We start from the raw sequence: 12,424 nt of genomic DNA on the forward strand, positions 1-12,424 counted from the left end.
ATGCAGATCATTTGTCCTTCCAGCTAGAGAAGGAATTGTTTTGTCTACCTACTCTGTGATGAAGCTTACTATCCCCTAATATGAAGCTCAGAACTACACACTAAAGCAGTACAGAATCTGAAAAATATAAAGGCTAAAACCTGAAGCATCAGGGGGAGTTGGTTGCAACTTCACTCATGATGTTATTTACTGGTTGTGCTGTGTGCACAAATGAAAAAGGCAATGAAGAATTTAGCAGTATTCCAGGAAATAAGCTGAAGGTCATTCCTTAAACTGAAGGTCATTCCTTACTAGAACAAGAGATTTTCTAACACCCTCTGATATTCTCCCTCTGAGCCTGATTCAAAACACACTAAAATACAGAGAATTCTTATGATTTAAAGATGTATTGAGTCAAGATTTTTCTGAACACAGTGGCTCTTCTGAAGAGAAAGGCTGGTGTCTTCATCATGCGGTAACTCTCTTTGCTCCCGTCATTCAGAAAGAAAATTAGTCACAGATTGTGACCGTGGTCACAGGGGTTTTCAGGTGAAGGAAGAGACGAGAATGTTGACTCCATGATCAGAAGGCTTGATTTATTATTTTATGATATACATATATTACATTATCAGTATACTAAAAAGCAAAAGAAGGACAGGTTTTCTCAGATGCTAACTAAACTAAGAATAGAAAAGAAAAGAATGATAACAAAGGCAGCTCTCTCAGACTCTGTCCGAGATAGCTCGGTCCTTGATTGGCCATTAATTATACACATCCCAGATGGGCCAATCACAGGTGGAGCTGTTGCATTTCACAGCAGCAGATAACCATTGTTTACATTCTGTCTCTGAGGCCTCTCAGCTTCTCAGAAGGAAAAATCCTAAAGAAAGGATTTTTAGTGAAAAGATGTCTGCAACAACAGATCCAGATCCAGGGTGTGGGACAGTTCTCACCAGGTGCCCAGTAGTGAAGAGCAGCTCATGTTCACCTGCTTGCTTACAATCCCAATTACATTCATTGTGGTACTACAGAACTTATCTGGCTCATTTTGCCTGCAGATGGTCAGAATATCAGAAATATTTTAACCAGCAACAGTGAATTTAACTCTGTGTTGCTTTCCTGCAATGACTTTTTGGGGTGAATACTGTGGTGTAAGAGGTAGGAGAGGGCTGTGGGTAAACACTGTGCATGTTTGTGACTGGGTAGTTACTTGTCTTGTCCTACCTGTGGGTGGTGTTGCCTGTTTGGAAGCAGGTGCTTTGCTCTTGAAGATGACATTGAGGTGGATTGTTTATTTTTATTTCCTGTGGTTGAGGATTATAAGGCATAAAACAATAATGTATCTGCTGCAGGTATTAAGAAGGGGACTATTGGTTTTGTTTAGAAGTCAGCTCATTAACAGCTGACAAATTCCAACTATTGAACTGAACTGATGTGCCCTGCTGTTTCAATTACAAATGTATAGTTTCTAAGCTGTTTTTTATTATCAGCCCCTTCTTAAGCTCACAAGTATTCACATCCTGTTACCAGCCTCTTCCTAAAGCAAATACTGTGGTGACTCACACCAAAAATAAAAGGTGTATCTGCATTAGGAAGGTGAAAATAAATTGATCTGATGGTAACAGTGTTGCAGGCATAATTTCTCTTTTCCTCTCATGTCTGTCCATCTCGACAGTTTATTCTTTTCTCTTGCTGCACTTTCTAGTTTTAGAGTTACTGGCAAAAGTACCATTACAGATAAAATGTGTGAAAGCACAGGTAATCTTCTGATTGTGGGAGGAAACATTTGTGTCCTTGTAACATCTGTAAGTAGCATTTCTGCTGTGGAGTAACAGTTTTCTGCTCACTGGAAGAAACTTTTGCAAGGTCTTAAAAGGCTCTGTAGACCTTACAAATGGGCACATTGATCCCCTGTAGTCCTCTGGACCCCTGGTCTCAGCTGCTGTAGTTGGACAGTCTGCATGTTTTAGTGCTTTTTAGTGGTGGCAGTCTTAACAGCACTTGATTGACTGCAAAAAAAAATCCAGCTTTTGCAGTAAAAAGTAGGTCACAACAGTTTTTGATGGCGATTTGTGTATGAGTTGATGTTTTTGCCCAGTTGTAGGTTCTGTTTGATGTTTAGAGCATATGGCTATTACATCTGTTCTTGCTTTCCTTCTGAACCATCAAAGGTGATGGAAGAAATTCCTCCATTCCAACAAGGAAGGATCATTAAATTTTGATTAACAGTTTTAGTGCAATATTCAGGTTCATTATTACTGTCCTGGAAAAAATGGTCTTACAGTTCTGACCCCCAAGAGAGTGGTCATCAAACAAAAGTATCTGAGGAGCATCTGATGAGGGTGGTCAGGTGTCAGGGCTCACCTGACAGAGAAAACAGGAAGTTTTAAGAAGGAATATTTTTCTCTTTCAAAGAGGAAATGAACCGGTGAGTGTGTTGGGGGGAGTAGAATACATGTTCTGTAATCCAGAAGAAATGTAAACCGCTGGAGGAGAACTTGGGAGACCCTTCACAACTTTGAACTGAAGCCTCTCAGCTGAGGTAAGAAAAGGGAAGTGAGAAATGCTTAAACACCTTTAGTATTTTTCCCAGATCTGTGGAATATTTGGGCTAGCTAAAAAGTGGGAGTGGGGGGGGAAAGTGATTTTCTATTACCTTATGGGATATTATGTTTGTGATTTTGCTTTTTCTGTTGCACCTGTGCCTAAAGAGGTGAATTGCAAATCTGATGCTTCCAAAACAAGGACACTTAGAGAGGATGAGCTTAGGCTACTTGGTAGCCCCAAGTTCATTGCTGGTCCTGAGACAGAAGGTCTTATCCAGCCAGGCCTGGGCCTATTTGCATTGTCAGGAGGTGGGACAGAATATCTAATCTGGCACATTAGGAGTACCAATTTGATTTTGGGCAGGTGGCTACAGGAGCATCAGCAGGGCTTTCACTGATACTAGTGCTCTACAAAGTGCTTTGGGTGAGCCTTTGCTATTCAAGAGAATAGTAATAAATTCTGCATAGTGCTCTGAAGCAGAGACCAGCACAAACCAGTGTGGCAGACACGAGTGCCTTCAGGAGAGTCATGGTTCCAGGAAGGGAGGTTTTGTTCCCAGCATCACACGGCTCTGCTAAGCCTGACCTACTCTTGTTCCAAGATGACAACTTTAGGCATAAGAGATGCCCCGGGTGACATTGCTCATTTATAAAATTCCCTTTTGTTGGATCAAATTTAACGTGGTCTCCTGTTTCGAATTATCTCTTTGATTAGCTGCAAAGTTTTGATGTCTGCAGGAGGAGAACAATTGCATCAGTGTGTGCTGTCAGCCGGGACTCGTGGCTGCTGGGGAGTTGCTAGGATACCTCTCTAAAAGGTACGATTCACTTGATTAACCACCAACCCAGTTTGCATGAGAAATATTTTTCCTATCTTTGTTTTGTGCTAGCATCAACTGTGCATTAGATGTGCATGTGTGTTTAGAGCAAGCTACAGGTTGATTTCATGTGTGTCCATTTCCTCCTTTTGATATGCAATAAAACCCTCTCTGCTTCACAGCAAAGAATCCAGAGCAGTTAGAGTAGCAATTCCAGTAATCTGTAAAGTGAGCATTGCTTCCAGAGGGGACCATCAACCTAGAGAACCAGGGGAAGGTTTGACTTTGGATATGAATTTTTGGCATTATAGCTAAAGCTTCACTTTATATGTGTGAAGATGCAAGGGAATTTTAATCTCCTATGTATTATTTTCTTTCCCCACTCTGAGCAGGGGGTTGGACCAGATGACCTGCCACTGTCCCAACCAAAACTATTCTATGATTCTGTCATCCTTTCCACATTCCTCTGGTATTAATGCTCCCTTCCAGTGGAAATGCCTTGCACAAAGCTACTTTGTTACACTTGCACAAAGTTGTCTCAGAATACCTCCTGTGTGCCCGACTGTTCCTGAATATGGGAGTATTGTATTCAGGATGCAAACCCTAACTCAAGTCTCTCCCCAGTAGCTGCTTCCTACATGCTTACCTTTCCAATGCCTTCTTTTTACCTCCATTTTCCTGTTTCCTGAAACATATTGTTCACACATTAGAGCGCCTTGCCATCATTTCTGTGAATCCTCTTTTGTCCCACAACTCTCTGTACTTTCCCTCAGACTTCCATAAACTCCTTCTGTTGCTTCCACCATGTCTTTCCTCTGATGGACCATCATTCCTTCCTTCTGTCTGAACTGACTTCTGCTTTTCATCCCCTGAAGGATGAAGAAAAGGCATGACAGGGGATGTTCTCCCTATGTTCCCTTTATCTCCTCTCCCGTGGTTTCTTTCCCCACTCTCAAGCTCCCAAGGAGCTGTGCTGTGGTCCCTCTCACCTGTGGGTGGAAGTAGTGTTGCAAGAGGGTAGGAAAGACACTGGAAAGAGACGTGACCTTGTTTTGGAACTGAGTTGCCCACACATGAGCACTAAGAGGCAGGTGCTGGAGCACTCTGCCCAGCGAGCAGGTACCTAGATATGGATACTACCCAGAGCATAAGGCTTGCCTGCTCAGAAGTTCTCCTCAATCTTCTGTTCACTCTTTTAACTGGGGAGAGTGGCTGCCTTTGGAAGTGCCATTTGTGTCCTTTAGGAGCTGCCCATCTTATCCCACCTCTGCAAGTCATTAGGTTTTCCTCACTGTCCTTTCTTGCCTTCTTGAAACTACCAAGTGCTCCAGGCTGTTCTTCCCAACATCCTCCCTCAATGGCATATCTGTTTCAGTCTGGGTATAGATCACCCCTGCTGTTCCAAGCAACCAAAAAAGCTGCACATTTCTGTGCTAGGATCTTGATGGCCTGCTAATCTGAGTGCCTCTGACAGCCCTTCTGCCAATCCTCCTGCTGCTCCCACATCCCAGCCTTCCCAGTCGTTTTTCCTTTTTGCAGTCTTCTTGTCTCCACTGCTGTGATATATTGGGAGTCATGGGACTGGGGCTGTGTGCTGCTGTGTTGTGCAGAGCTTCTAACGAGCTGTGAGCTTCACAGTTTGCTGCTTAATAATTCTCATGGTAGCAAGGATGGGTAACGCAGGTGCTGTTATTCACTGGAGATCACTTAATTACTAGTACTCAGCATGAAAAAATCATGTTCAAATTGGCAAAGGGCACACACTGAACTCCCATACCTGACCTTCCTCTTGCTGTAAAGCTAACTCTGGCTTTGAATTCTCGGTTGAAACATCTTAAACTGCCTGTGTGAACCAAGCCCCTGAGTCTTGGGGAATGATCTTTGTTTAACAAGTAAGCCTTAGTTTGGCTGGTACGTGGTTTTCCTTGTCTCATAACCCATCATGTACAGCAACAACTGCAGCACCTGGGTTTCAGAGACATTTTTGACTCAACATGCTCTCTAAACCTACAGGTCTCATGCCACCCATGTGAAAACCCTGAGGAGATGAGAGGTGAAAGGAGTGGCCTTCTCCAAGTCACAGTGGCCAGTGGTGGAAGTTAGACTAGGCATTTCCACATTGTCATGCATTATCAGCCACTGTCCTCAATTTTCTTTGTGTAAGGGCATCCTCTATCCAAGTGTCAGGTATAGTGCAGTTCTGGAATGAGTTGTGTCCAATTTTTTTTTTTTTTTGCAGAAAAGCATAAATCTAAGATGGAAACATTCCCAAGATTATTCTAATGTCTTCTGAAAATCATGTCTCTCTGATATTTTGTTTCTGGCAAATGCTGGCACCTGTAACATTTGTGAGCAAAGGATGTAGCTTTACCTCATCTGCTAAATCACAGCATCCTCCTACTACACCTGCAATCCAGTGGAGAAAAAAGCATGGTTAAAGATTGAACATGATCAAAATTTAGAAGACTCACTGGAAATACTTAATTTTAAGCAATATTAATATTTTTATCTTCTCATCAGTTATAAATTACACTCAGGGTCTAGAGTTTCTCCAAAATATAATCAAGTAAATCCTGATTTTAATGAGTGGCAATCACTAAACCTGGGAATAATTGTCCTGACTTTCTTAGCAGCAAAGCATTGCAGCGCCTCTTGAATTCAACACAAGATTAACCTTCCTGGGGAAGCAGACTCTTGTCCTGGAATAATGTATCCCCCTGTATAAGGTCTGCACATCAGTACATTGGAGATCAATAGCTCTTCTCCTGATTTGGCCAAATGATGGTGCAATCAGCCAGAGCTCAACTAGGAGATTGAGACAAAGTGTGTGTTGCTGTTCAAGGTACTTCATACTTCTTGGAAGGGAACACGTTGAGTTTTATAAGTGAATCACAAAGTAATTGCAGGCTCCTGATGGCTAAGGCTGAGACAAAGCACTGCTTACAGTGCTCTGGTTGCTCTCTGGTGCTTGTTCAGTCACATGTTCCATTCCTGAGGAGCTCTTGTAATCACTGTCTGTGTACCTGCTGCTGTGCTGTGTTATCACACACTCACACGAGGAGCAGGGTTGGAAGGCACCCCCGTAGGTCACCAGGTCCAACCTCCCTGCTCAGGCTGGGTCATCCTACACCACATTGCACAGGATTGCATCCAGATGGTTCTCAAGGAAGGCTCCACAATCTCCGTGCAAGAATTTTTTAGCTCAGATTAAAGTTTTATGAACTATATCAGGGCCTGCTTTCACTTGTGCAGACTGTCCTGGTAGTTTGATGTACCTTTCTTTCCCTAGCCATGATCTGAGGTCTTGGTCCCAACATTTATGTTGCTTGGGACAAGGGTGCCTTCTCACCATAAGCAATAAATGTTGGAAAAAAGCTTTCCACAAGGTTCGTTTCCAAATTCAGAAGATATATTTATGACTCTGCATTTTATCATCTTACAGATTATTAAAGTTATTGCACGTAGGCTGTTGCTGGGCTGTTCCATGGCTGCATGAGCAGTGGGTCCCACAGCTGTGAAGCTTTCCTGTGTATCACACGAGCTCCCTTTAGAGGGCACCATTGACCTCCCTGAAGCCTACGTTGATGCTTGTGCTTGCTGTTAACGAGGCTTGTTACCCCTCTCAGGTAGGTTTCAGTATTTTTTTGCTCTAAATATTTTGGATGCTCTAGGCTACTGCACATTATCTACCGTGTACAAATAATGGATATAAAATTCACCTTGTCATAGACTTCTGAGGCCTTAGCTATGATCATTTTCTCAGCCACCAAGCAAAATGCTGGAAGGAACATACACTCCAGGATGCTGAACTGTGTCTTCTCACAAAGACCTTAAGAGGACTGGAAGGCTCAGCTTCAAAACATAGAGGCCAGCACAAAAGTGAGACTTCATTTCTACTGTGTGGTCTGGGAGATGCAGCTTCTCCTGTCACATCTGTGTGACTGGATCTGCAGAGATGTAGTGGATTCTCCTTCCCTACAAATGTAGCTGTTTTACATCAGATGGGATGTTTCTGCAGACAGATGTTTCATTTCATCTTCCTCTCTCCCACACTCAATTTCTTTCTTTGTCTGCTGTCCCCAAGGTGGGCAGGACGTGGCTGCATGGTCGTCTTACTTCATAAAGTGGTACCAAATGAGCACAGCCTTTGGAGGCTGTTTGTGACATGAGTTCCTTTCTAGAATGAAGGAAGTTGCTTTTAGATTTTTTAATCTACATTTCTGCTTCTTGTCTTTAATGAAGTATGGATATCAGGGAGGTATAGAAAGGGCCTACTGCAGCCTCACAGCTTCAGGCAATGCACGGTTCAAGGGAAGTCCACAGTGATGTAAGCAGGATAATTGTGAAAATAAATGTCTGCTCTGCAACAAAAAATGAGATTTAATTTTAGATTTGAACACTCAAAAGGATGTAACTCATTTTTCCAGACAATTATTGTAATTTCATGAAGAGCATGCAACAAAGTAGTCATTGAGATGCTTACCTGGTCTCTCACTCCTTATTATTTCTTATATCCTCTTCAGTGCAATTGCATCAATGTGGTCCTCATACATGGGTTTATATTTTCTATTTATGCAGTTAATTAACTGCAGGGCTAGCCTGAGCCCTTCTCTAATATTGCAGATGACTGAGGACTGTTCAGTGTTTGCAGCACCTGAGCTGGGTTTTTGATCGTGCTCGTAACATTGTCTTCTTCATTGGCTTGAGAGGTGCCCCTGGCCCCCAGTGGGAGCAGCTGCCAGCTACAGGCAGAGGGGCAGGGCTGGGTTGAAGGCTGAAGAAAAGCCCAGGTGAGGGTGTAAAAGCCATCCTTTGGAGGATTGCAAGGGGGTATGGCAAGCACCACAGAGCTCTCATTGGGCAGAGGCAGTGGCTGGAAGGCAGCCCAGAGGATGTCCCGAGATGTGTAATCCTGTGAATATCACCAACCCATCACTTACCTCTTCTTCCAACCCTGTCACAGGTGATTTTCATAACACCCAGCAGATTAAACCTCTTATTCAGCAAACTCAACATAATTTTCTTTTGTGTTACTGGTACTTACTGTTACACTGTTGCACCTCTATTCCCAAAAGCTTTTCAACCTCACTCTTGCAACACACTGAAAACATCAAATCTCTTCTGAAATATTACAAACTGTCTTTTTTTTTCCTAGTTAAATCAGCAGACCCAAGTTGGAAGAAAAATCTAGTTCTACCAAACTTCTAGTTTATGTAGTCATTGATGGCAGGCATGTTTACATCTCTGTGATCCTAAACCTTAGGGAATTACATTTCATTTCAGGGCTGCTGGGTCTGCAAAATCCCATGAGATTTTTTGCTTTGATTTAAAAATAAACAGGGTGTTTTTTTCCTATGGTTGTGGAGCAAGCCTTGAAAGACAGAAGTTGGAGACCTCAAAGAAAAATAAAAGAAAGCACATTTAAGAGTGTGGTGGTTTGACAGGAAATGTGTTTTTTGGGATGCTGTGTTTTTGGCCAATGGATATTCAGACTTTAATATTGGCATTTAACCTGGCCATTGGGACATGGACATGCCTCTGAGAACACGGGGTTAAAAGCAGAGCTCTCCCCTGGGAGGTTCTCTTGGGTTTCCGGCGGGAAAGAGTTCGGGTCTCTGCCCCGGCCCAGCTGCTGGCTGGGCAGGGGGAGGGGAAAGCCATGTGGGCAGGAGAGGTAGGCCTGAGCCCGGGGTGGAAGGGTGGGAGAGAGAGAGAGAGAGAGAGACACCGGGAGCCATCGGGTGCCCCCCCTGAGAGACACAGAGAGAGAGAGAGAGAAAGAGCCGCTGCCTGAGACTGTAACCTTGAAACTGGATAAACATGGGCCTGTGCCGGCAGCACGGCTGGGACGGAGAAGAGGGGGGGGGGTTCAGCCGGCTGCTTGTAGGAGCTTTTAACCCCTTTTTGGAGAATGAGAACTTTACAGAACATTGACCTTTCCTAGAAGATAGAGTGGAAGATGAGGAAGGAAATGGGCCAGTGTGAGAGAGGTCTGGGTGAGCGAGAGATAGTAGAAGAATAGAGAAGAATCCTAGTGGGAAGAAATGATGGAGTAGCTTTTGCTGGACTCTTTTTGTACAGCCATGGACAGAACCATGTTCCTTGTGATACGGAGACTGCATTCTAGGGGGAGGCAATGGCCTCAGAGCCAAGAGGGTTCAGTGTTGATGCCCCTCGGCCCCAGGGGGTGAAAAAATATGGGGGGGACAGGTGTCCCAAAGGAGAGATTGTGGGGACAGGTGTCCCAAAGGAGAGACTGTGCCTTTTTTGGATCGGGACAGAGCATCCTTAAAAGACAACCCCAGAAGCAGTTCTGGTCCGTGTTCAGTGGTGAGAGCACTGGACATGAAAAGGAAGAAGTCACGACGGCAGATGTTCTCCGGGCGGTGCCACGAGTGACACGGAAACACACGAGGCTTCAGCTGTGTTTCCAGGGGAAGCCCATGGCACAAGAAGGACTCCTCTCCTCTTGATGAACTGAGGATTGATTGTCTAAAAGGTGCTGCTGGACCGAGAGTTGGTGATTTGAGGATCAAATGTATTGTATTGGAAATTTGGTGGGAGGAGGAGGAAATGCATTTGTGAGGTTTTCATTTTCCCTGTGTGTGTGTTTCATTTTATCTGTAGTTGTAGAGTAGTTAATAAAGTTCTGGTTCTTTTTTCCCTAAGTAGGAGCCTGCTTTGCTTATTCCTGGTCACATCTCACAGCAGAAACCAGGGAGAAGGTATCTTCATGGGGGCACTGGCATTGTGCCAGTGTTAAACCATGACAAAGAGATAAAAATGTATGATTAAATAATAAAAGTTTCCAAGTGCATATTTCATCTTGTGCCTTTTTTAGAAAAATATTTTCATTTTCATGACAGAAAGTGACCATTCATGATTTTGGATTTCCTTGAAGGAAGATTTCTTCAAGTCCCCATCAAGAAGACCACGAGTTTCAGCCATAAACTGAACCACCATAAACTGAACTCTGTGTTCTTCCTAAGTAACAGAGGATGTATCCTCTATTAATTAAATAAATATATATTATTGGTATAATATATATTATACCAATATATATTATATTGGTATAATATATATTATTATACCAATTGCAGGAGAAGAACAAGTACACAGAATCTGACTCTTCCACAGCTCCTGACTCCCAGGTACATTAAGGGAGCCATGCAGTTACCCACTGTGTCCAGTTTCAGACTTGAAGGGCCATGTTTTAATCTTGGCTCATATGGGAGCCAGTGGGGTTGGTGACAGCCTCTCTGAAATCATGGGTTCTTTGTACATTTATTCTTCTCTCTTCAAAAAGGTGAGAACAGTGGTGTGTCTCAAAGCATTACCAGTTAACTTAGTAGTAATTGTAACCCTTTCTGTGATCTTCCTCCTCTCACAGTTCAATGGTCTGAGACACCTCAGAGTTGTAAGCATTCCAGTTTGTACAATCCAAACTGAAATGAAATCAGCTACCTGGTGATCTCAGATGTTTCACCTGCTCTGTTTCAAAACCATTGATAAAACACTTGATTCTCAAACCAAGTTCAAGAGCACTCAGGCTCCTGATCTGCAGGGAAAGCAGTGGACAGCAGGTCTTGAAACACTCTTGAGGCCACCAAGTGTGGAGCACCTCTGAGTGAGAAGGACCCAGCGGGCTGCAGCAGTGTGTAGGTGGATGGAACATGGGTGCTTTATGTGATATCTGGTGTTTATCTCCTTAACTTGCTGCTCATAGTGATCCTTCATGGGATGACCTGGTGCCCAGCTGTCAAAAAACAGAACTAGCAAAGCAGAAGGTGGCCACAGACACAAACTAAACCTCAGCCTGGTGTTGGTTCTTGCACTTTCTAAGCAGTTCCCTGCCACAGGCTCAGCTATTGCATAAAAAAGAAAAATACCTGGCACCCTGGATACCTTGTAGGCTCCAAATTCACCTTTCTACCACAAATTGCACAGGTAATCCTAGACCTCAAGCGAGTTAACACAGCAGTTGAGAGAGAGGCTTTCAGCAGCAGAGGAGGATGCTTCTCTTCTCACAAGTACACTCTTGGCTCTCAGCTTTCTGGAGGCTCATCCCAAAGAGAGCAGCACTTCACCTGCCTGAGCCTGACAGAGGTTTTCTACAAAAGTGTTTTCTCCTGATCTTCCTCTTCTGATGGTCAGTTACTGTCAGTGCTGCCCCTGGATGGTCTGCAGCTATTGGTGCCAAAATTACAAAATTTTTCCTCTGTCACTACGTCTATAATGTGTTCTGCTTGGATTTTAAGCTAGACTTACCTGTCCAAAACACAGTTGGCTTATTCCCTGAAAAGTCCCAATTCAAAAGTCCAATTTTCTTTATTTAAGTGGAGGCTGTAAGTAATACAGCAAGAGAGTTGCATGTTTCACATTTTTGTAAAGATTTTGTTTTCATTCCATTGTATGGTCTTTTATAACTTTCATGCAATGTTTAAATGACCAGCACATCGACCTCTGTTTCAGTGTAACAGCAGAGAAGCAGAAGGCACCTCTTCATCATAAAACCCAGTCCTGCAGAGAGACAAAGGAACATGGCATCTCATCCTTGGCTTAGGCTGAATTATCTCAGTCTTAAGACTGAGTTGTCTGGGTTGCTTGTGCTTCCTTCTAGAAAGCCATTCTCACAGCTTCAGTGACAAGAAAGCCTCTGATTTCCAAAATTACTTAAATGGTGCTCTTCTGTTTTCCCACTGACTCTAAGGTATTTCTGAAAGAAGCTACTCTTGCTCTGCTTTCTGATGCTAAACAAGTCAGGTTCCTCTTATCTCCTCTGGAAACACAGCTCTGTGTGCTCTTCACTGTCCATATACCCTGCAAATTTGTATGAAGTCCTTTCCCTATGAGCTTCTCAGGCAGAGGTAAATTGGAGCAGGTGTCTGCTAGAATAATTACTAAATATTGAGATGAATTTGATACATGGATGTGACCAGCTTCAAAACTAAGGGAGCTAAGACCCAGGCATGTGATCTGTGCTTCATCTCTTAATAGTGAATAATTATTATGTATTATTGATTTATCAGTTTTATCAGTTACTCTAGTTTACAGTATTTTGCTCAAAACACTAATGAAAAT

The 12,424-nt window shown here is 43.2% G+C and overlaps 1 long non-coding RNA gene across 3 annotated transcripts in view; it reads right to left on the reverse strand.

Annotated features, from left to right (window-relative positions):
- Positions 1-554: 554 nt before the first annotated feature.
- Positions 555-12,424, reverse strand: part of LOC139598216 (uncharacterized) — a 54,466-nt gene continuing 42,596 nt past the window's right edge. Inside the window, exons 4-5 of one of the 3 annotated variants that reach the window (XR_011681831.1) lie at positions 11,612-11,863; positions 555-7,704 (exon numbers count right to left, since the gene is read on the reverse strand). This is a non-coding gene — a long non-coding RNA (uncharacterized lncRNA). Of the gene's footprint in view, positions 7,705-11,611; positions 11,864-12,424 lie in introns of those variants that run through there. The other 2 variants (XR_011681833.1, XR_011681832.1) reach the window with 2 other exon arrangements.

This window comes from Agelaius tricolor, unplaced genomic scaffold (genome assembly GCF_023055355.1).
Source record: "Agelaius tricolor isolate 1412-34295 unplaced genomic scaffold, bAgeTri1.0.p SCAF_1, whole genome shotgun sequence".
Taxonomy (NCBI): Eukaryota; Metazoa; Chordata; class Aves; order Passeriformes; family Icteridae; genus Agelaius; species Agelaius tricolor.